The following is a 20811-nucleotide window of genomic DNA, read 5'->3' on the forward strand; positions in this document are numbered from 1 at the left end:
TTCTGGGTATAGGCCTACACTAAGGGCAATATCCAGAAGGACAAGCTGTGACACTTGTTTAGGTCTCCTGCAGAGTAGTGAAACAGATGATCCCTTTTTTGAAGAACTTTACAGGTGGGTCAGTGGTGCCATCACATTGTGTTGTGTGTGCCTTTAGAACAGTGGTATACGAAGACTACCTGGATTGTGAAAATTATAAAGAAATTCTGTTCTCTCTATCCTGAGCTGTTTTAGGAAGAGATAGCACTCAACAGTTCTTCTTTGAACGCCGTCATTGTGGGCGTGATAATAATGGTGTGATAGATTGTTTATTGTCTACATTTTCCAATGTCGTGTTAAATAAGTGCTGAAATCAGATGAAGAACATGGGTTATGTCAGCAGCGAAGATAAAAACACTAAGGGGAGGAAGCTGTCAACGCTCCACAATAATTGAGCTTGTGAGTACTGTTCTTAAAGTGTTTTATTTTTATTCATGTAAAATGTGTATTTCTAACTTCAGTGAATCCATTGACTGATATGTGTGTTTCTTCGTTCCCTTTTACGAAGAGTGTGCATTTATCATAATCATCGTGTTGGTCTAAATCTACTGACTATGGGTGAAGTCAATCAAAATCGGACGCGCCCGCTTTTCTCTCGGCCTCCGTTGACAGATAGATACAGCGTTGCCAAGCGTACCATCCGGCTTTAACTGTAGATGGCTCTGATAGGTATCGTATCAATTTATTTAGGTGGGACTGTTGGCTATTCTGTACCCTAAGCAGGGATACATCCTGACCCTAAGTTTCGCAGTTGGCGAGCCTTGGCTGCTGGGCTGGATGCCTGGATGGGGGAGTGAAGGTGTTGGAGAGGATGAGAAGTTTTGGTTGATAAGCTTTTGTTTTGAAAATTATACCAAACTGTGATATTTTTCTAAACCGTTCTGAATTGTTTACTCGAGCTTTATGAAAATGAAAATGGTTCATTGTAGAAGTGCACCTTAATATATTCAGGTAGTTTTGCGTCCATTCGTAGGCCGAGAGCAAATGGTTTGAGCCTTCCTGTGATAAAAATACTGTGCGTTTCGTCGAACGAAGACAAACATGAATTTATTTTCGGGTGCAGATTTGTGTGTGCTTTCTGATATTTATCATTCGTGAGACCGTTGATTTGGTTTAGCGGATTGATATCGAAGAATATTCGTGAATAGTGCTTTCGTAACCAATAACCAGGATGAGTCTGACTGAATGCGATGGTGCTGATGAGCTTTTTACGTGTTTAATATCATCAACCTTTGTGGAATGTGAGAGCCGGTGAGAGCTAGTTTGAAAGACTAGTGTGGAGTTCATGTGAAATGTCAAAACTAAATGTGTGTGTGTGCTGCTGGTCAACAAACGATCACTCTCGTGTTTAGGAGACGTTTCAAATGAAGTGCATTATTGAGAAGCTAAATTTGAAGGTTTGTTACATTTAAAACAATTTTATAACTTGTTGCTTCTCCATTTGGCAGTTATCATTTGATCAAGTATTTTAGGTTATGTATTTGTTATTTGCAACCTATTGAAGTTTTATATCCAATATTATGGAAGCTGCTGGTGTCTTTGCATTCTTGAACATTACGGTTCTTTGTACTGTTGCTTTTGATTAAACATTAAGTTGAAGAGACGTACTGAAAATAGGCCACTTACTGGTTGATATTCTATTCTTTTGGCTGTACCTTGTACCTTCTGGAAGGTGTATTGTACCGAGTAAGTAGCTGCGTGTCTTGTGTCACGTAGCTATTGTCTTTCATTCAGGAGGTAGTTGAGTTCGAATCCCGCTGTTGGCAACTCTGCCTTAATTAAGGCCATGGCCACTTCCTTCCCACTCCTAGCCTACTGTCGCTATAAGACTATGTGTGCTGGTGCGATGTACAGCAAATTATAAAAAAGCATACACATAACTTATTGCACTGTTGAACTGCAGATATTTTATTTACTAAATGCTTGTACAAAATTATCAGTTATTTTGTGGCCAGTGTTTATTTCAATATAAAACAGGCAGACAGCTATGAAGTGTTTGTTCTTTTCTCGTGGCATACATATTCCAAATCTAGAACTTGTAGTGGGTGTTAAGAAAGAGTTAGTAAGCAGATTATGTACTTTAAAGCAGAAACAGGTTCCAAGAGGACATTCCGGGAGTCATTAGTAATCAAGGCGAGTGTATAGGCCTATGTGAGGATTTACAGATATTCAGTCACTAGTATGTGAAGCTTGTTGTCATAAGGATAATGCCCAGGTGAAGGAGGTGACTAATACTTGTGAAGTACTGAACTTTATTTATGATGATAAAGATATTTACAAAAAGATACAAAATGTGAAATCTAGAAAAGCAGCTGAAATTGATAAGATTTGTGGGGATATGAGGTAAAGGCAATGGCTTGGGATATAGTACCATTTCTGAAGTACGTATTTCAGTACTGTTTGCGTGAAGGAGCTATACCAAATTAATAGATAGTTGCTATAGTAGCCCCAGTATACAAAGGAAAGTGTGCTAAGCACAAAGCAGATAATAACAGGCCCTTCAGCTTGACATATTTCATGTAACCTCTAAGAGAGCATTCTTATTTTTAAAGACATGTTTGCAAAATTACTAAGTGGTCTGACAATGCAGTTTAGGTTTTATAATGGTTGTTCTAGTGAGGCTCAACTTGTAGGATTCCAGCAAGATATAGCAGATATATTTAGACTTAGGTCAAATGGACTACATCACTGTTGAACTATTCAATGCTTTTGATAGGGCAGACCATGGGAGACTAGTGACAAAAATGAAGGCTGTGGGACTAGACAAAAGAATGATTGAATTTGTGGCTAAATTTGTAGGAAATGGAGTTTGGAGATTTAGGAAAATAATTAAATGTTAAGGGGAAGGGGGGTGTCTGCAAGGCAGTATTACGGGACCTTCATAAAGAACTGGAATCTCATATAAACCCTTTGTGGATGATGTTCTACTGTATAGAGCACAGGTGCTCACGCTGGGCATTCCGTCCCTCGGGCGCCCAACACTGTAAGTGGGCGGGCTGGCAGGTGATGAGCGTGTGCTATTAAACCACAGTGACGTGGCTACATCACAGGCCGTGAAGGTTGGGCGATGTTCTCCCAGTCACTGTCGATCACTGCCACGAAACCAGAGTTTGAAATGGAGGCAGAAAATAGTGAGAGAAGGAGGGCAGAAATCTGCATCTTTTTCAATTTACATTGTAAGAAATAAGTTATGTTTACTGCAGTTTACGTATTTTGACCGGATACAATAAACAGTTAAGTCTACAACCTCAAATATTTTTATAATGTATGTAATGAATTACAATTTTCACTATTGCATTTTAAGAGGTGCTTTAGGAGCATTTCTAATATAATACTGTGTTAAGGTGGATAAGTTGTGGCTTGTGGTTGTTTGGGTTTATCTGATAAACTTACTAACAGTCCAATCTTGCTTACCGGGAATAAAATCAGTGAGGTTATTTATTTGAAGGCATATTATACATCTATGTGGTAGAGACATTCACGTTGTTCTTGTACATTAATCTTGGATAGTAAATATTGACGTGTTCACTCGTGATGAAACTCCCTCTCATCATTTAGATGCTACCTATTATCACCAGATGCTGTTAAATTTTCAGTACTATTTTCAGAAATTCAGTGAACAGGGAATCCAAATTCCTACAATGGTGGGAGAAGAGGGTGAACTCTATTTAACAGATACTGAGAAAGCAAACCTATTTAGTAGGGAATTCAGAGATTCAGTAGATGATTGTCAGGAGTTGGAAACCGAAACAGAAGATAGAGAGGGAGAGACACAGAGGGAAACAAGAAGCTTCTCATTCACAAATGAAGATATTTTCAGAGAAATCCGACTGCTTCAGCAAGGAAAAGCAGCAGGAAGTAATCAAATTACTGGGGAGGTATTAAAGACAATGGGGTGGTACATAGTGCCTTATTTAAAATTTCTCTTTGACTATGTCATAAATAATAGTGTAATACCAAAGGAATGGAAGGAATCTATAATACTACCAATTTATAAAGGAAAGGGTGATAAAAGGAAACCAGAGAACTACAGACCAATTAGCCTGACCAGTATAGTTTGTAAAATACTGGAGAGTTTAATATCAAAGTACATCAGAGGGATATGTGATGATAAAAATTGGTTCATGAGGAGCCAGTATGGATTCAGAAAGAAATTTTCTTGTGAGGCACAACTGGTGGGATTTCAGCAGGACATACCAGATCAATTGGATTCAGGAGGTCAGTTAGATTGCATAGCCATAGATCTTTCCAAAGCCTTTGATAGAGTGGAACATGGAATATTATTAAAGAAATTGGAGGGAATAGGATTGGACGTAAGGGTTACACGTTGGATAAAAACATTTCTAAATTCAAGGGTTCAGAAAGTCAAAGTAGGAAATAATGTATCTCAGGAAGAGAAAGTTTGGAAGGGAATTGCACAGGGTAGTATAATCGGTCCGTTACTTTTCTTAATATACGCAGATGATTTAGGGAACAATAGAACATCGAAAATAAGATTGTATGCAGATTACATAATTGTTTATAGGGAAATAAACAACATTGAGGATTGTTCAGAATTACAAAGGGACCTTGAAAGTATCCAACATGGGTTGAAGAAAATAATATGAAGGTTAATGGAGGCAAATCAACTGTTACAACTTTTACAAACAGGAGCTTTAAAACTGAATTTGAATATGCTTTGGACGAGGTAGTTATCCCAAAAGATGGCAAGTCCAAATACTTAAGTGTGAGATTTGAAAGTAATTTGCACTGGAAGGGTCATGTTGATGATATTGTTGGGAAACCATACAGATCGTTACATGTCATAATGAGGCTACTTAAAGGATGCAACAAAGAATTAAAAGAAAAAAGTTACTTAAGTATGGTTCGTCCATTATTGGAATATGCAAACAGTGTTTGGGATCCTCACCAAGAATACCTAATAAAAGAAATAGATAGTGTGCAGAGGAAAGCAGCAAGATTTGTAACAGGGGATTTCAGGAGAAAGAGTAGTGTATCAGAAATGTTAAAGGAACTTGGGTGGGAAACCTTAAGTAAGAGAAGGGAGAAAACTAGACTTATAGGATTATATAGAGCCTATACAAGAGAAGAAGCATGGGGAGATATCCGTGAGAGGCTTCAGTTGGAAAATAATTATATCGGCAGGACTGACCACAAATATAAAATTAGAAGGAATTTTAGCAGAAGCGATTGGGGTAAATTTTCATTCATTGGGAAGGGTGTGAAGGAGTGGAACAGTTTATCAGGGGTAGTGTTTGATCCTTTTCCAAAATCTGTACAGATATTCAAGAAGAGAATAAACACCAACAGAGAAAATAAAAGTGTTAGAGGGCATTCGAACAGTGCAGGTTATTGTAAATAAAAAAATGTGTGTGAATAAATTAATTCCATCCCTTGGTCTAAGGACTTTGGACAGCCAAAATAGGGGACTGCCTGTAGGGGTGAAGTACAGTGGGGACTTCGAGGGCCCTGGGACTGCTACGGTAGCTGTGAAGGCCCTTCTGGAACTCTAAAAAGTGGTGGCAAAAGGGGCTGTGGTTAAGACGCAGCAGGTCGTTATGCTACTTAGGTTCCAGAACAGGTTAAAAAAAAAAAGGTAAATAAATAAATGCAATGTAAATATTAATCTTATACCAGTTGTATAGTATCATTTGAAGTAATTCCACATACTGTATATCAGTTGACTATATTTGTAAGCAGTACAGGAGATATTATAAGTAGAATTTTGTAAACAATATAAATTTATTAAGGATGAGCTGTGTGTTTAATAGAAAAAATTGTTAGCATAAATTGTATAATATTGTATTATAGGAAAATTTTCTTCTCTTGTTAATTTAATATTTAGTGCTTGACAATAATGTATTTTAGTGTACCATTTGCCACCGAGGTAGACACCTCATTTGCAAATAAAGAGATTTTGATTTGATTTGAACACTACGACACTGTGCATAATCATTGTTGCATTATGTAATTATGACTTTTTGATAATGAATAACAGGAATTTTACTTTGTTAAATGGAAATACTGTCCCCATCCAAGAAATTGCAAATCGTAGCTTGTACGCTTAAACATTGCACCTTTTGTGGATTGTAACACAAACATTATAACATGTCAGTTTTCTTCGAATGAATAAAAGTAAAGTAAAACTGACTGTTTATATGGAGCGCAGTATAAATCAAACCTGAATATCTTGAAAAGGTCAGATTTTTTTTGGTTGCGATTATAGAGTTTCATTTTAAATAATATACCCCAGTCAGCACTTCGCTGAGTAGTGGAGGAGAGCTTCGTAATGCTCCCTCGCTTCCCTGTCAGGTGTAGGTGCCTACCTCGGTGACAAATGATAGACAAAAATACAGTATTATACAGTTTTTCTATTAAACACACAGCTCATCCTTAATAAATTCTACTCATATCTTCTGTACTTATGGTACACACATAATCAACTCATGTAGGCTACACAACTGCTGTAAGATTTAACTTTATATAGCATTTAAAAAAAAATACCATTTTTGAATCTAACATGCATAAAGAGGTGGTTATGAGGGTATTTAGGGATTTTAGTAAAGATGTAAAGGATAGGTCATACAAATTACTGGTAAGACCCCAGTTAGAGTATACAGTAGTTCCAGTGTTTGGGGGTCATCACCAGGATTACTTGATTCAAGAATGGGAAATTATCTGAAGAAATGTAATAACATTTGGCCTAGGTGATTTCTGACAAAAGATAATTGTAACGGATATATTGCAAACTTACAGCTTGGAAGATTTGGGGTTTAGGAGTCAAACGGCTCAACTAAGTGGTATGTTGCGAGCTGTCGGTGGAATGATGGCGTGGAATAACTTTAGTAAATGAATACGTTTGAATGGAGTTTTTAAAATTAGGAAAGGTCATAATATGAAGGTGAAGTTGGAATTCAGGAGGGCAAATTTGGGGAAATATTGGTTAATAAGAAGAAGGATTGGAATAATTTACCAAGGGAGCCGTTGGATAAATTGCCAGTTACTTTGAAATACCGGTAATTTAAAAAAGGCTGGGTAAACAACTGATTGGGAATCTGCCACCTGTGCTACAGCCTTAAATGCATATCAGTAGTGGACTGTGACTTAATGTTGTGCAGCTTGAAAAGCGATGTCATGATTGTGGTATGAAAATCAACATTTCCTAGTCTATTGTTGATTGAGAATTTACTCAGATAAGAATTAATGACAGATAGATATGAAATTGAAACAGGTGAATGTTTCAAAGTATTTAGGATAAGCAGTCTTCCAGGACGCTGGGATAGTGAGATAAATAGAATCAAGATGTGAACAAATTTGCAGTTGCAGTCGAAGGTATTTCATAACAAGGAAGTGAGCTAACTGTCCAGATTATCCTTATTTTACTCTTTTTCTTTTTTTCAGACTGACTTCTTTATACATAAGAGTGGATCATCTTAACAGCTATTTTCCATCACACTATTTTCCTTTCTGAAACGCTATTCTTCCATTTAAATAGTCTACTTGGGATATTTAACATCAAGTAATGCTAAAGATGACATTAGGTGTTCAATTGAAAATATCTTCTTTCTGTCTTTTTGCCCAATTTATTGCGGTAAGCACTTTATTTGGATTTGGCAATGTGGTGCTAACCCTTTTTTGAGGGATGTTGGCAAGTTGGCCGTGCGGTTAGGGGCTCGCGGCTGTGAGCGGAAGATAGTGGGTTCGAATCCCACTGTCGGCAGCCCTGAAGATGGTTTCCCATTTTCACACCAGACGAATGCTGGGGCTGTACCTTAATTAAGGCCACGGCCACTTCCAACTCTTAGGCCTATCCTATCCCATCGTCGCCATAAGACCTATCTGTGTAGGTGCGACGTAAAGCCACTAGCAAGATGTTTCCGTGGTGGTTTTTAGTGTGATGGGGTTATTTATTTATTTACACCCATAACAAATGGACTCAGAATTAGTCTTAAAAAGACGGAGTATATGTTTTGTAACTTCGTCAACCGAGGAGTTCAGGGTCCTAATACAGCCTACCTAGTGGGTGAACCACTGGAAGCCTTGCCAACCCCTCCTTCCTCCCTCTCTCCTGATCGCACAGACTTATCTCCCAATTTTGTTAATGTCTTTAAACTGTTCAAAGTTGACAATATGTGCTAAACATGTCATATATTACTTGTAATTTGAGATCAGGTTTACTGTTGTGTATTTTTTTAAAATCCCAGGTTTTTCCTCTTTCTTTAAGTAGCTGGAAAGAATTGATCTTCAGCGGTCACTGGCAAGGCAGATGCAGTCAGCTGGTGGTGTTCTTAAATATGGTAGAATCTTTAACGTAATACTTTTTATTTTATCATTTCTACATAGCAATGCTGACTGTGAGTGCCTTTTTTAGTATATTTACAAGGACAAAAAGTCAGTTCAGATCAAAGCGTCCCCAAAAAGAATTGTGGGAAGAATTTTAACCTTAAAATGCATGAATCTAGTTCAGAAATTTATGAAGAGTCATGTGTTCTAAAGCTCATATACATGCAGTATATCAGTATTTATAAATAAATAAGAGAAATTACATAGTTGAGTATAATGTGTTAAATATTCCTCAAAGTTATGTCATCAATGATGTGTTGTCACATATTGGAATATGCTGCCAGAAAGAGCTGATTTTTTTAACGTTTGAAAGTTAGCTCGTCTGCACTGGTTACGATGGACAAATTCAAGTACCTGGCCTCTGTTATTGCCACCGATACTATGATCAATGATGATGTGAGGCATCACATCAATTTTGGACGAAATGGTGTTTGCTGACAGGTGTCTTGTGTCATAGGCAGGTGCCTATAAAGCTGAAAGGCAAGATATGTAAGACTGTCATCAGACCTGCCCTCATTTATGGCTCCGAATGTTGGGCAAGGCTGATGAAGCATGATAAACAAATGCACGTCACAGAGATACGGGTGCTGCGATGGTCTGCGGGTGTCACTATCTGACTGATTGCGCAGTGGGCACGTGCAAGGATAATTTAATACTGTCTCTATCAGTTAGAAACTGGAGGAACCACATTTGCGCTGGTATGGGCACGTTCAACATTGAGATAGAGATCGTCTCGTACAGAGAGTTCTTGCCATCGAGGAACCAGGGACGGGACGAGGACGTAATAGAGCTACGTGGTGGCGAACAGCTGAAAAGGCTTTGAAGAGGAACGGCATTCCAGTGGCGCAGACATCAAACCGAAGGGAGTACTCTCTGAGGACTAGAAGAGCCGACCTTGAGTGATACCCGGAAGTGTTGTTACAGGCACATAGACGGCCAGGAAAGAATAATAATAATAATAATAATAATAATTTATACCCATAACAAGAATTGGTCTACTTCCCCAATTACAACAGGTGGCAGCAGACTAATCTCTACTGTATAATGTTTATAGAAATAAGGATATATTACTGGTAATAATTATGATGAAAGCACAGTGGTATAAAGTTACAAGCTGGAAGGTACGCTTGGCAACACTGTTCTTACCTGTCAAGCGGAGGTTGAGAGGAAACTGGGTGTGTCTGACTTTGAATGACATTTCGACCATATTCAGTACATTTACACCAACATCATGATTATGATAAATGCACTGTTACACATGCACACACAACACAATCTGATGGCACCACTAATCCACTCCTCCAGAGCTTTTCAGAATAGGCTTCATCTGTTTCATTCCTCTGCAGGAGACATAACATGTGTTACAGTTTACCTTTTCGGATATTGTTCTTACTGTATACCCAGAAAGGGATATTACACCTGACATCTCAAAATGCCCATCCAAAAAGTAACATGATAAAAGCAAGTCAAACTTGTTTATCACTGCTATATTGGGCCTAGTGTCACCTACTTTGACAGAATCAGATATTTCTAATTGGCTACAATCAAACTACACTTTCCAATACCAAGATGAGTGCAAACCTAGAACACAATTAGAATTTTTATTGTTGCATTCTAGGATTTGAAGTGCATTAAGATTGTAGTTACAACCACTAAGCTGTCGCTACTGACCCAATCCTTTTTTTTTTAAAATTACCATTTTTAAACTTCCCTAATGGTGAATAATTTGATTTCATGGTTTCAAATGAAAATAGGATGATTTTTAACAGGACGGTTGTGGTTTGTACCAAAGCTCTTGAAGTGTCAGTTGTTAAAAGACCATGAACCAAATTTAAATCCCCCCCACTTGCTTACCCACTCACAGAAATGTTTAAGAAATTCAATACTGTCATCATCTAGTCCAGAGCCTCTCAGGTGCATGCGCCCGTTCACTGCACGGTGCAAGGTGCAGGAGACGACTTCAGTAGATTGACCAGAGTGCAAGCGCCCACTCCACTTCCCCTACACCTGTCTCGCCCGTTCGGCCTGTCTTTGCCTTCTCCACCTTCCCCGCTGATTCTCCCCTCACTGCGAAATATTTATGTGCGGTGAGCGGTGACACTGTTGTATGGGACAATGTTATTTGTGTTAAAACACTCTTCTTTCAATTTGGTTTGAGCAGACAATTTATGTTCTCTAGTTCTTCTTTTCCTTTATTTTTGGAATGATATCAGTTATGCCTGGAACAAGGGACCGACTGACAGCAATTCTGAGAGCCTTCTTTAAATTACAATTAGAAATAGGCCTACTTGCACGCAATCTAGTTTTCGTACAAGTCAAAACCGGGAAAAATACCTTTCACATATGCATGTGGAACTAAACGTAGAAGTGATCTTAGCTGTTTTTTTATGCAGCTTAGGAAAATCTTCCTTCGACAAATTCTCATAGAATTTGAGCAAAGCCATTGTATTGGAAAATAGATCTTTTTGATTAACTTATCACATAATTATTGTCCCACGGATTAAGCCTTTGGCTTTATCGTCATGACTGATAAAAAAATACGTAATTTCCCAGTTGGATTGAAATGGACTTTCGGAAGTCTTTTTTTTTGAAACAGGTTGCTTGATTATTATGCTGTTGTCTTGCACTTATCTGTTTCACTGACAAACAAGTTGTGTATCACCGAACGCTTTGTCGCTCTCAGCACTACACCATCCGAGTCGAGCTGAGTTGAGCCGAGTCTGACCGATGCACAGTGCACGGAGTCTCTGCGCCTTGATTTGCTCGTGTGAGATTTTGGGCGTTTGAGAGGCCCTGATCTAGTCCATTGAAATGTTGATTGTGGTCTCTTTCGCAAAAACCTTTAATAGCTCTTTTGACATTCATTTGATAGATTATCGAGATGGTTGGGATACACTGTTTTATATTCGAGTTCAAACGCTGCAGCAGGTTGTGTACGCACAAATGTTTCTTATATTACTGAAGTACTCCATATCGATAATCTGATCTACTTCAAAATCAGGGAAAATAATAGTTTCGTCTTGGTTTTGGAAATATTATTTTAGGTGACTCTTGCAGGCAATTTGACAAATTGATTTCCTGTTTCCTATCTTCAGGATCTGCTCTTTTAACACTCTTTGCTGATAAATGTATGGACAAATTTGGGAAAATAGTTGGGATATGCATCAGGTAGTATAGTTACATTGCCTTTACCATCACAAAATCTTTCCTCTTGTTGAAAAATATTCGTCTATAAAATGTTTTATTCACATAGCCAAATCCTTTCCAGATTGCCAATTATCCTGTTTAGAATAATGAATCCATTTTTGTTTCAATTCGTGATCTGAAGGAAATCTAAACGAGGTAACATAACAATCTCCTTTGATATTATAGTTGCTAAGACACACAAGAACACAAGATTTTCTGGGTATCTACAAACCGACAAAATGAAATCCCCCCCCCCCCCAAATTGGGATTTAGTATACCACATGAACAAGATAGGTTCATGTAGATACATTCCGGTGTGTGATAGAGCATAATGTGCTGTAGACTTACCGGTGCCATACTTCATTAACTTCAGATACAAAACTTTATATAGGTAGGCCTAATTCAAATTCACTCTGTGCCTTCACATATTTTGATAATACGTTTTACGCATGATTATTCAATTACTTACCTTACTCAGACATATCCATGAAGAATTAAATGAAACACAAAACTAGCGTTTATGGAACTATATCAGTTATGTACAAGTCTTTTGGAATTAATAACTTTTAGATGTTGTGTGTGTGACTTTTAGCAATAATAAACAGTAATAACAATGGTAAATAATAGTACACTATTAGGGACAGAGCAGTGACACAAGAAAGACAAAGAAATTAAACAATACCAGTAATTACTGTATATAATACACTTCTCAATTAAAATAGCAGTGTCACTAAACATATCTAATGTTCTATATTATTTTTATGCATTCATACTCAATCTCTTCCAGTGCAGTCTATTGCCATCTTTTGTATCAAGATGAAGCAGTGTATGAAGATGGACACAAAACATCCAGTCTGTGAGCTGGAGCAATACGCAGTTAAAATCCCTGGTCCGGTCAAAAATTGAACCCGGGGCCCTCTGAACCAAAGGTCACTATGCTGACCATTCAGCCAAGAAGTTGGTCTGTTACATTGATGACATTTATATTCCGGCTCCATGGGTAAATGGTTAGCATGCTGGCCTTTGGTCCAGAGGGTCCCAGGTTCGATTCCTGGCCGGGTCGGGGATTTTAACATTAATTAGTTAATTCCAGTGGCTTGGGAGCTGGGTGTGTGTGCCGTCTTCTGCATTAGAATTCATCACAAGTAGGGCCTCATCCTCACAGACGCGCAGGTCGCTGTACGACGTCAAATTCGTTTTTCGCCATTCCCTTCTTTTAAAATATCTCGCGTTAATTCCAACGTTTTCATCATCAGGTTCTATTGGTTCCAACTTGGATTGGGAATTTTCCTCACACCACAGCAAGAATCCATTATATTATAAGAATGTCGTATGGTTTTATCACAGAATAGATGATATGGCCGTTGATATAAAACAGCAATTGATTGAGAAGTCAGCAAATTTTGTATCCTTTTCCATCGCCCTCGACGAATCAACCGACATTGCGGACACAGTTCAGTTCGTTATTTTTATCCGAGGGGTGGATGACGATCTTCGAGTCACCGAGGATTTCTTAGACTTGGTAGCCCTCAGAGACACCACTGCCGGTTTCGATATTTTCCAAGCAGTGGAGGGTATTTTTGAGTCAGTGGGATTAAAATGGGAGCGGTTGATGAGTGTAACGACGGATGGAGCTCCTGCTTTATGTTTTATACGCACGGGGTTCCTCAGCTATGTAAAATTAAAAATGGCTGAGAGCGGTAGTACCCTAATAGCGGCGATCCAGTGCTTGATACACCAGGTGGCAATCTGTGCAAAAGTCGCCAAGCTTAAAGCTTACGTTGTGCGAATGGTAAATTTTCTTCGCTCCCATGGACTCACGCACCGTCAATTCAAAGAGTACCGGGCGAGTTGGCTGTGCGGTTAGGGGCGCACAGCAGTGAGCTTGCAATCGGGAGGTAGTCGGTTCGAACCCCACTGTCGGCAGCCCTGAAGATGGTTTTCTGTGGTTTCCCATTTTCACACCAGACAAATGATGGGGCTGTACCTTAATACCTTAATTAAGGTCACGGCCGCTTCCTTCCCATTCCTGGGCCTTTCTTGTCTCATCGTTGCCATAAGACCTATCTGTGTCGGTGCAACGTAAAGCAAATACCAACATAAAAACAAAAGGAAATTCAAAGAGTTCTTGGATGACATTGAAGTGGAGTATCCGGATATCCCGTACTATGCAGAAATAAGATGACTGAGCAAGGTGAAGGTGCTTCATTGAGTTTTTTGCTTGCGGAATGCAATGACATGAAAGGGCGGCCCGAAGTTTTATTGCGTAATCCTAAGTGGGTGGCGGACTTGGCCTTTTTAAGTGATTTTACTGCCCATCTGAATATTTTGAACACTTCGCTTCAGGGCGAAAAGCAAAATATCTGCAATTTGGTGGAAAAAATTCAAGCGTTCAAAAGCAAATGGATTTTGTGCAAAAACCAGTTGTGTGCAAGGAACTGCGGACATTTTCCATTGCTTGAAACAGTGAAATAAGGTGTCGACTTTGATGAGAAGCCTACTTGCAGGTAATTTGCCAATTACAAGAAGAGTTTGAGAAGAGATTTTCAGAATTATCAGAACTCCAAGCGGTGTTAGATGTATTTGTTCAACCATTTTCTCTTAGTGCAGACAGTGCTCCACAGCTATTTCAATTAGAGTTGCTTGAACTGCAGTGCAATGTTCGTCTTAAAGGCCACTTTCTAATGTCATGAAGTTTAGAAGAATTTTACAGCAGCTTTCTGCAAGAAGATAACCCCCTTTTGTATAAACATGCATGTACAGTTCTGTCAATGTTCGGCTCAACATACATTTGTGAGCGTTTCTTTTCGGTTATTAAGCTTACCAAAAGTAAACATTGTGTAACGATAAGCGATAAAAACTTGCGCAATTGTTTAAGAATAGCTGTGTCCAGAAATATTGTAGGCCTACTCAATTTGCAGAAGATTGTTTGCTCGTAAAAACAACTGAGCAAAAGTCACTCAAGGTCTGTACTATCTGTTCATGCTGGTAAAATTTTGTTGAATTTTCCTCTCAGATATGTTCAATATTCAGTTTTGAATAAATCACATTACTGTATTCTTTACTTAACCCGTCAAAGCCCAATGTCACCTACAGGTGACACCTAATATGAATAACATTTCCTGTTCATCAGGCTGCTTGAACTTTTTTGCCTGTTGGAAGTATTTAAAGAAAGGTCTTATAATTTGAAATGGACCCTTTTTGAACTCGTAGCCTGCACTGATCAGTCAGCTCTAGCTCAGATAAAAGAGGAAACGGACTGGATTGAAGTGGTGAAGCAACCGCAAGTTATTGTGGCATGAAAAGCGTGTGATAATAGGTAATTTTATTTTGCATTTCATACATGTATATTGCTTAAAGGTTCAATAATGAAAGTGATACATTCTTCAGCATAATATTATAATTTAAGCATATGTTATTGCCATGAAAAAGCATGGTGTCACCTGTAGGTGACATTGGTCACATCAAGTAGACCTTTTTGTCCAGTTTCAATTATGAATAGTATCTGATATTCACGTCATGTTTTCTCTCTCTCTTCAGTCTGACACTGGATGTTGGAAGATGACAGTAATAATGCACCCCAGATGATATTTTTATGTTTGCTCAAAATGATGGGCAGTTTACGGATGAGGGAGGTGGCGATGAAGCAACTGATTCTGTCAATGTCAATCCCCTTCCTGGTAGAATGTTGAGGTTGACAGTGTAAATATATGCGATATCAGCTTATGATGGTACGCCGATACCTTCTAATGAAATGCAGCAGGCATCTGGTCTTTCTAGGACAAATAAACCAGCATCTTCTACGAAAAGATACAATACATTGTGGGCAGCTACAGAGAAGAATAATTCTTCTTATTCTTATTTTATTTTCTGATTGGGTGAGGTGGCATGCATGAGGAACCTTCTGAATATGACAGACCGCAACTGTCTGCAGTTCAGTGTTTTGAGTTACCGCTCATTGAAGAAGAAGAAGAATCTCGTTGTGAAAATGACCAAGTTGTACACTCCGCACAAGAACCATATGCTAGACATAACTGTGGTCAATTGCTATGCGACTTGGTTACCTCATAGACTTTGAGCCTTACCAAGGGTCTAAATCGGCTCCGAATCCGGGACAGTCCGAATATGCGTTAGGGGCAGCAATTGTCCTCACACTTGAATGTAGGCTACCAGCAAGCTGCGAACTGTAACTATACTGACCAATGTCACCTATAGGTGACACCCTTATATTTTCTTTGTGGACCACGTTTCCTGCAGATTTTTGGTTTTGCATTGTTTTTTGTAGTGTAGCTAACATAATCTGAAAGGAAATACAGTTTTATTTCCCGCACTGTGTTTGGGCTTTGACGGGTTAGCACCTGATTTAGTTTCCTGCATATTCCATACATCGGAGTACCTCTCGATTTGTATATGCAGTATATTTATAGCAAAACAGCCCTATCAGTATGTCAACAAACCCACAAAAGCCGTCGGATGCACGACTCTGCGTACACGCTGTATCTAGTCAGCGCGGTCCGAACATCGTCCGTCTCAGGTCTCCTTGCTGCCACACTGTAGTGGTGGTAGGGGAAGGAGCGCTAGTCTGACTGCTCAGTGCTCCCCGAGCGCGGGCGCGCTCTCGGAGCGCAATGGCTGGATGGCCCTGGTCTAGAGCTTGCCTTATTTTACTTTGTGCTTTTTCTACTACAGCCTTATTTGTCTCTTCTGTCTTCTTAGCCTATGTTCTCATTTTATTGATGAATGATGTCAGATTTAGTTCAAATTTGGGCCCACAATTACTACCCGATGGCAGGGCAGGCTTTATTGGAATATAAATTAACTGCAATATGTGTAAATTCAGAAAATCTGTTGTTGAAATGTGGTCTTCACAACTTAATGATCGTAATACCCCAGCGTCAGTGGGTAGGGTCTGACACGTCCCACTCTGAAGAGTCTGGTGTCGGACCTAAGACGAAGCGCTGGTTTATAGAGCAAACGCCGGAAAAGCCATCCATCTAATTTTTGATCTGATATACCAAAGTGCCGTTCTAATGGATCTTGATTAAATTTGGCTGTGAGCACATATCGGAATTCATTATTCCGTAAATACTTGGACACTTGTATGGTGCTCTTGATTGTTACTCTTAGGGTTTCAAGAGTTCTTTCTGAAGCAAAAGTATTACTCTTCCCAGTGAGGTTTTCTCTCCATTTTATTAAGGTTTGATGCTCTATTGAATCTTTACAAGAGAGCCCTTGCTGGTATAGAAGTATTTAATACATCTATTAAGATATTTAATTCCCTAGTGAATGTTTCTGTCAGTTCACTGTCTTCAAATCCCTCATAGTTTATCTGTCTAAAAATCTTTGTCGTTTGCAGCAGAATTACTAAATACTGTAACTGAAAAGCTAGTCTCACATTCATGCGATGAAATGAATGGGTTCTATATGTGCAGACGTTAGCTTTTGGCAAACTTTCAAACCTGCAAATTTCAAAAACCTGTCAATAGAATTTAAAGTCTACAACTTGGTTATTGTAATAGACTTGCTTTTTGTCGTGGAAATTATTTCTGATTCACTTAATTATATGTACAGCATCTGAAAAGACCCAAAGTCTCTTACTAGAATCAAAAGGATAAGAAATTGAGCACATGACCTTCCCTTACCGGTATTTTCTATTTATCCCTAACCATTTCCACACCTTTTTATTAGACTGACTTCCGTCTGAGGTGAAACCAATAATTATGGCACCGATTTGCTCCAGGTGTATTATATTGGTATTATAAATTTGCTCATTCTGGACAAATATTTCAGATTCTCTATTAGAATCAACATCTACATCATCTGATGGCCAGGCAGGCAAGAATTTTTGAAAATGAGACGAAGTCTCTCATAGTGTATTGGCACTGCCGGTAGCTCCAAGTAAACTATGCAGTGACCTCCACGGTATGCACTAGCCATGCGTCTTGGTGGGTGTGCTATTTACCAACTGATGAGTCCAATTTAGCACACTGAGGCGAAACGCTAGCAACTAGGAGTGAGTTAGCTGGAAAATTTATAATGTCCAATAAAGGACCAATTACATTTTTATTATAAATTTACTCATTTGAGACAAATATTTCTATCATATATCTATACATCTATATCATAGTAATTACATTATGTCCCTGTCGCTTTAGTTTTTTGTAAGTGAACTTATTGTCTTCTTAGCTGTGTCTGAACCAATTTCATTTTGTTTAGCACTTTCAGAAACATACATACATACATTATCAGTATAGACAGTTACGCCTTTCAGCGTTCAGTCTGCAAGCCTCTGTGAATTTACTAAACATCGCCACAATGCTCTATTTGGAACTAGTGCTGTGACCTCATTAAGTTCTATACCTCTTATCTTTAAATCGTTAGAAACTGCATCTAACCATCGTCATCTTGGTCTCCCTCTACTTCTCTTACCCTCCATAACAAAGTCCATTACTCTCCTAGGTAACCTGTCCTCCATTCGCATCACATGACCCACCAATGAAGCCGGTTTATGCATACATTTTCATCCATCGAGTTCATTCCTAACTTAGCCTTTATCTCCTCATTCAGAGTACCTGCCTGCCATTGTTCCCACCTGTTTGTACCGGCAATCATTCTCGCTACTTTCATGTCTGTTACTTCTAACATATGAATAAGATATCCTGAGTCCACCCAGCTTTCACTCCCATAAAGCAAAGTTGGTCTGAAAACAGACCAATGTACAGATAGTTTTGGCAGGGAGCTGACTTACTTCTTACAAAATACTGTTGATCGCAACTGCGAGCTCACTACATTAACTTAACTACACCTTGATTCAATCTCACTTACTATATTACCATCCTGGGAGAACATGCAACCTATCTATCTGTTCCGGCTTTGTATCACCAATCTGATATTCAGTTCTGTTGAATTTCTTACCTACTGACATCAGTTTGGTCTTCGAAAAGCTAATTTTTATACCATAATCATTGTACCTATTTTCAAGTTCCAAGATATTAGACTGCAGGCTTTCGGCACAATCTGCCATTAAAACCAAGTCGTGAGCATAGGCCAGACTGTTTACTACATTTCCACCTAACTGAATCCCTCCCTGCCACTTCATACCTATCAGCAGATGATCCATGCAAGCTACAAACAGCAAAGGTGAAAGATTACAGCCCTGTCTAACCCCAGTAAGTACCCTGAACCAAGAACTCATTCTACCATCAATTCTCACTGCAGCCCAATTTTCAGCATAAATGCCTTTGATTGATTTTAATAATCTACCCTTAATTCCATAGTCTCCCAGTATGGCAAACATCTTTTCCCTTGGTACCCTGTCATATGCTATTCCTCTCGTAACATTTTTCAACAGTTTACATCCAACTTCCTCTCAACCACTGATCGCTCCCTCCCTTCCAAGATGCCAGTGAATACTTTGTCTGGTATACTAATCAATGAGATACCTCGATAGTTCTTGCAATCCTTCCTGTTCCTTTTCTTGTAGATAGGTGCAATTACTGCTTTTGTCCAATCTGAAGGTACCGTACCAAAGCTCCATGCTAACCTTACTACTCTATGAAGCCATTTCATCCCTGCCTTCCCACTATATCTTCACCACTTCAGGTCTGATTTCATTTATTCCTGCTGCTTTATGACAGTGGAGTTTATTTACCATCCTTTCCACTTCTTCAACATAATTTTCCTCCTCCCCATGAGCTCGGTTGTTCGCGACACTACCAGGAAGATTTCCTTTTACATTGAGAAGATGTTCAAAATATTCCCTCCACCTCTCCAGTGATTCCCGGGGATCTATTAAGAGTTCACCTGGATAACCCAAAACACTTTTTAATTCTTTTTTTCCTCCCTTCTTAAGATTCTTTATTACTGTCCAGAAAGGTTTCCCTGCTGTTTGATCTAGCCTTTCCAGGTTATTACCAAAATCATCCTACGACTTCTTTTTGGATTCATCAACTATTTTTTTTTTGCTCCATTTCTTTCATCTACGTATAATTAATTCCCTGTCAGCATCAGCCCTTGTTTGGAGCCATTTCTGATAAGCCTTCTTTTTACGTTTACAAGCTGCTCTCACTTCATCATTCCACCAAGGTGTTCGTTTTTTCCCATCTTTACACACAGTCGTTCCTAGGCATTCCCTTGCTGTTTCCGCTACATCATCCCTGTATGCCACCCATTCTTTTTCTGTATCCTGAACCTGCTTACTGTCCACTGTTCGAAACTTCTTGCTAATCATATCCATGTACTTCTGTCTATTTTCCTCCTCCATCATCATCATTATTATTATTATTATTATTACTATTACTATTATTTGTTTTATGTCGCACTGACACAGATAGGTCTTATGGCGACGATGGGTTAGGAAAAGCCTGGAGTCTGAAGGAAGCGGCCGTGGCCTTAGTTAACGTACAGCTTCAACATTTGCCTGGTGTGAAAATGGGAAACCACAGAAAACGATCTTTAGGGCTGCCGACAGTGGGGTTCGAACACACTATCTCCCAGATGCAAACTCACAGCTGTGCGCCCTTAACCGTACGGTGGACTCGCTCGGTAATTTCCTCCTCGTGGAGATTTTCTACTCTTATTCGTTTGCAGACAGATTTCACTTTCTCTATTTTAGGCCTAGAGATACTTAATTCACTACAGGACAGATAGTGGTCTGTAGCATCGAAAAATCCTCAAAAAACCTGTACATTCCTCAGAGACTTCCTGAATTCTAAGTCAGTTAAAATGTAGTCTATTATGGATCTGGTACCCCTACCCTTCCATGTGTAGCGGTGAATAGCCTTATGCTTGAAGAATGTATTCATAACTGTTAAACCTATATTCGCACAGAAGTCCAGCAAACGCTTCCCATTCCCATTAGCTTCCATATTTTCCCCACATTTACCAACCACCCTTTCGTATGCTTCAGGTCTATTTCCCACTCTCACATTGAAATCGCCCATTAGCACTATCCTTGCTGTTGACCTTGTCTACGATGTCACTCAATGCTTCATTAAACTTGTCAACTTCATACTCATCTGCACCCTCACATGGTGAATACATTGAGACAGTTCTTGTCCTAATTCCTCCAACTGCCAAATCTACTCACATCATTCTCTCATTTACATGCCTAACAGAAACTATGTTGCGTGGAATAGTATTCCTGATAAACAGCCCTACCCCATACTTTGCCCTTCCCTTTTTAACACCCGTCAAGTACACTTTATAATCTCTTCCTCGCTATCTCCCCTTACCCGAATGTCA

At 39.0% G+C, this 20811-nt stretch overlaps 1 protein-coding gene across 1 annotated transcript in view; it reads left to right on the forward strand.

The window, feature by feature from the left end:
- The first annotated feature begins 813 nt into the window (after positions 1-813).
- Positions 814-20811, forward strand: part of Ptpmeg (protein tyrosine phosphatase Meg) — a 502744-nt gene continuing 482746 nt past the window's right edge. Inside the window, exon 1 of the mRNA XM_067142262.2 lies at positions 814-1436. The gene's annotated coding sequence lies outside the window, so the exon portion shown is untranslated. The remainder of the gene's footprint in view (positions 1437-20811) is intronic.

The sequence above is a fragment of the Anabrus simplex genome, chromosome 2, assembly GCF_040414725.1.
Source record: "Anabrus simplex isolate iqAnaSimp1 chromosome 2, ASM4041472v1, whole genome shotgun sequence".
NCBI classification, from domain to species: domain Eukaryota; kingdom Metazoa; phylum Arthropoda; class Insecta; order Orthoptera; family Tettigoniidae; genus Anabrus; species Anabrus simplex.